A 4845-nucleotide genomic window follows, 5' to 3' on the forward strand; every position below is an offset into this window, starting at 1 on the left:
CCTGGCAACGCACGCCTGTGGTTCCAGCTACTTAAGAGGCTGAGATTGGGGGATTGCTTGAGCCCAGGAGGCTCTACGGAGCTGTGATCACACCAGTGCACGTCAGCCTGAGTGACAGAGTAAGATCTTGTCTCTAAATAAATAAGTAAATAAGTAAATAATAGAAATAGAGTCTAGCTGTGTTTCCTAGGCTGATCTTAAACTCCTGGACTCACGTGATCCTCCCAGTTCAGCCTCCCAAAGTGCTGAGATTACAGGTGTGAGTCACCACATCTGTGATAAGGTGATTTTCCAAGAAGCTGCCACACAATATATTTTATAACTAATTGACCAAACTCAGTCACACTGTGCCATAGCTGCCAGAAAAAAATGGGAAATATAGAATGTTTAGGTGGGCACTGGAGTGGGAACTCTAGAATAAGGATCTCCAAAAATCTACTCCTCCATAACAGTAATAAAAATACTGATAAAAATAGTAAAAATCAACTTTTTCAGAACACTGGATATTAATCAAAGGCTTGCAACAATACAAAAAGCATTTCTTGAAGAAATTGGCTGAATCGTGGTTAAAAAAACAAACAAAAAACAGTGAGCCTTGTGACATTTTAATTAGCCCTGTTTACAGATTCTCTCCCCACATGAAGAAATAAAGAAATACCACTGGTAATGGTAACTACATACGTAAATACAAAAAGCAGTATAAAGGTAATTTTTGTTTGAGATGTTCCTTTTCTCCTATCTGATTTAAAATATAACTACATAAAACAATACTTACAAATCTATGTCAATGGGTATATAATGTATAAAGATATAATTTTTATGTCAATAATAGGACAAAGCGGGAGAGAAGGAATGAGCTATACAGGAAAAAAGTTTGTGTATCCTATTGAAATTAACCTGCTATTAATACAAACTAAATTGTTTTAAGTTTAGATATTAATTGTAATCTCTAAGGCAATCACAAAATAACTCAAAGAATGCTAAAATAAATTACAAGGGAATAAAAATGGTACAGTAAAACATATTTAACAATATAGGAAAAAGTAGGAAAATGACAATGATAAAACCTCTTATTCATAATTACATTAAGTGTAAATGGTTTAACACTCCAATCAAAGGCAGAGATCAGCAAAACTGATGAAAAACATGATCCAACTATATTGTGTCTACAAGTGACACACTTTATTTTATTATTATTGTTGTTGTTATTATTATTATTTTATTTCAAACGTTTTTTGGGGAACAGGCAGTGTTTGGTTACATGAATAAGTTATTTAGTGGTGATTTCTGAGATTCTAGTGCACCCATCACCTGAGCAGTATACACTATACCCAACATGTAGTCTTTTATCCCTCACCCCCTACCCTCTTTTCCCCCAAGTTCCCCGAGTCTATTGTGTCATTCTTACACCTTTGCATCCTCATGGCTTAGCTACCACTTATGAGTGAGAACATATGATGTTTGGTTTTCCATGCCTGAGTTACTTCACTTAGAATAATGGTCTCCAATTCCATCCAGGTTGCTGCAAACGCCATTATTTCATTCTACAAGAGACACACTTTAGATTCAAGATATAAAGAGCGACACACTTTAGATTCAAGATATAAAGAGCTTAAAAACAAAAGGAAGGGAAAAGATATACCATGTAAAGAGTAACTAAAAGAGGGCTAAAATGGCTGTATTAATATAAGACTAAATAGACTTAAGACAAAAAATTTTTACTAGAGACAGAGGCCATTTTCTAATGATAAAAGAGTCAGTCCCTCAAGAAAGTATAACAGTTATAAACATAATTAACTTAATGACAGAGCCAAAAAGTAAATGACACAAAAACTGACAGAATTAAAGGAAAAATAGACAATTCAACAATAAGAGTTGGAGACCTCAATACGTCACATTCAGTAATGGATAAAACAACTAGACAGAAGATCAAGAAGAAAATAGAAGACTTAAATAGTACTATAAACCAACTAGGTCTAATAGACATCTATAGAACACTCCACCCAACAACAACAGAATATACATTTTTCTCAAGTATATATGGGCCATTCTCTAGGACAGAACATATGTTAGGCCATAAAATGCATATCAAAATCTATCACTGCACTTTCTTTTTTTTTAATAGAAGGGAATTTTATTATTTTTTCAGAGAATTCAGACAGCCATTGATTAAACAGAGCCATTTCTTGGCACTCTTTTCTCTCCACTTAGGAAATTGGAATACAGCATGATGAGAAGGATGATGCCAAAACAAGATTGCTGGCTCACATCATCTAGGGTACAAACACGCACTTACTTCATCACTTGACACTTCATCGAATACAAAGCAATACTTAGAATCTTTGCCTTCATTGTACACAGCTGAAGCAGGAGCCCAGGGAGGAGGAGACTGCATGGTTTTCCTTGGCAGGGGAGGTGTGCACCCTGCAGTCCTGTGGTGTTGTGGGAAGATCAGTCCATGTTCTGTCAGTTGCCATAGCCCCTAGGATGGGTGTCCTTCCAGTTATCCCACCCCCAAACTCTGTTGAGTGTTCATCATTTTCTCCCTCCTTTACTTCTTGATCTTCCTGTTGCTGAGCCGCTTTCCTGAATTCCTCTGGTGTTGCCTTGGCTGTTCCCCGATCTGGCAGTGCTCCATATTTCCGATGTTGTTCATACCAGTCACTCACCGTCATAGTTGCTGGACTTGGATAACCAGCTCCAAATACTTTGGTTTGGGCCGCGTTCCCCATGAGAATGAAGGGTTTCACTGGAGGCCTATCCTGGAGAGATGAGTTAGAAGCTGACGCCTCTTTGAAGAGCTCTTTCTCTCAGGCTCTTTATTTCCTGGTCAATGCTCTCAGTCTCTTCTAAGCTGATATCAATCCACCTCTGAAGGTGAAGAAGATAATATTCATGAACACGCTCATCACCGGCTTGACCACTTTCCACAGCAGACTTCACTGCAGACATCCCATGGTCTAACTCCTTCCTCTGCTTGTATCTCTTTATTTTAGCCTGTCTTTGAGATGCCATAGCAAGGAGGCTAGGATAAGCCATGGAAGAATTAGCAGTGTGATTTTCAGCTGAGTTGTGCTTGGTTTTGGGCAGCTCAAACTCTGCAACATGATAGTAATGGCACTGAGTTAAGTAGTTTATAAAGTGTTCTCGAACCCGCTGCCAATGAGCTAGACGCTTGCTGGGGTTGACTTGTTTCATGGTGGCGGCTCCTTGAAACGCTGGCACCAACAGCTACTTCAGGTCGGTGGAAGCAATCTCTTCCAAATCTTCATTTCAATTGAACATGTCGAGCTGCGATAACATTTCGGGAGCCTTCTCAAAGAGGTCCGGGCCCTTGAACACCTTCTCCTGGACTATCCGGTGACAGGTGGTTTCAGTTGCTACTTCTACTTCATCCAGAAGCTGTTTGCCAGTTTCGAGCAGTTCCGGGAGCCGCGGCAACAGTGAGTGACTCATCTTCAGCAGCCATCTTGGGGAGGGAGGATGTATTTTCTTTTTAAGAGAGACACATCTCACTGTTTTGCCCATGCTGGACTTAACTCCTGGGCTCAAGTGATCCTCCTTCCTCAGCCTCCCAAATGTCAAAAATGTTAAAAATGTAAATGGATTGAAATCATTCAAATTATCTTCTCCAATCACAATGGAATAAAATTAAATTCAGCAACAGAAGGAAATCTGGGGAATTTGCAAATATGTGAAAATGAAACAAAACATTCATAAATAACTAAAGGGTCAAAAGATAAATCACTGGTGAAATTAGAAAATACTTTGAGTTGAGTAAAAATGAAAACACAATGTTCAAAAACTTATGGGAGTCAGAACAGTGCTAACAGGAAATTTATAGCTGTAAGTACTTACAATTTAAAAAAAGAAAGATGTCAAAACAATTGCCAACCTTCCTCACTATGAAACTAAAAAAAAAGAAGAGCAAATTAAACCCAAAGCAAGTAGGAGGAAGGAAATAATAAACATTCAAGCAGAAATAAATGAAATACAGAACAGAAAGGTAATGGAGAAAATAATCAAAATCAAAAGTTGGTTCTTTGAAAAGATCAACAAAATTGCTGAATCTTTAGCTAGGCTGGGAAAAAAGAGAGAACTTGCAGGTTTCTAAAATCAGGAATAGACGAGGGAACATTACCACAGAGTTTACAGAAGTACAAAAGGTTATAAGGGACTACTATGAATAATTGTATGTTAACAAATTAGATAACCTAGAAATAGAAAATCTCAATAGAGTTATAAGAAGTGAAGAGAATGAATTAGTAATCTGGGCATCAATGTGCCAAGATAATCAGGATTCTCTATGCTAAGGAAGAGGAAGATTGCAGGAGGCTACCATCAGTCTCTGCCACAACCACTGTTGACACTTACGTTGACACTCCTAGAGTAACATATATGTGTCATTTATCATGTAGACCACTTGGTGATCTAACCAATTTGGTTTATTGGAAATTTAAAATGTAACAACATTTCAAAGGAAGAAAGTCTGAGTTATTCACCAAGTTTACTACCTTGCCAAATTGGCAATTTGTCCACAAAGAAACAATTGGTTGTTTTTTCTTATTTTGTTTTCTAACAGGGTAATGTGAAGGCACTCTCTGAGACATCGCATGTAATTCCACAGCTCCAGTTACTAACTCTGTACTAATTTCTCTAAAACTGTTTCTCTAGCCTCAAGTTTTCTCTTAAACTCCAGAGCCTTATACCCAGGGGCTTCCTGAACATCTCCACTTGGATGTTGTGCAGGTGCTTCCAACTCAAGTTGTCTAAAACTGAACTCTCTGGGTGTCGCCTTTCTTTTACTTTTCTTTTCTTTCAAAGCATGAGATCTCACTATGTTGC

The 4845-nt window shown here is 37.9% G+C and overlaps 1 pseudogene; it reads right to left on the bottom strand.

Annotated features, from left to right (window-relative positions):
* Positions 1-2451: 2451 nt before the first annotated feature.
* On the bottom strand, positions 2452-4845 carry LOC117078880 (annotated as a pseudogene).

This window comes from Trachypithecus francoisi, unplaced genomic scaffold (assembly GCF_009764315.1).
Source record: "Trachypithecus francoisi isolate TF-2019V2 unplaced genomic scaffold, Tfra_2.0 Lachesis_group0, whole genome shotgun sequence".
In the NCBI taxonomy this organism is placed as follows: Eukaryota; Metazoa; Chordata; class Mammalia; order Primates; family Cercopithecidae; genus Trachypithecus; species Trachypithecus francoisi.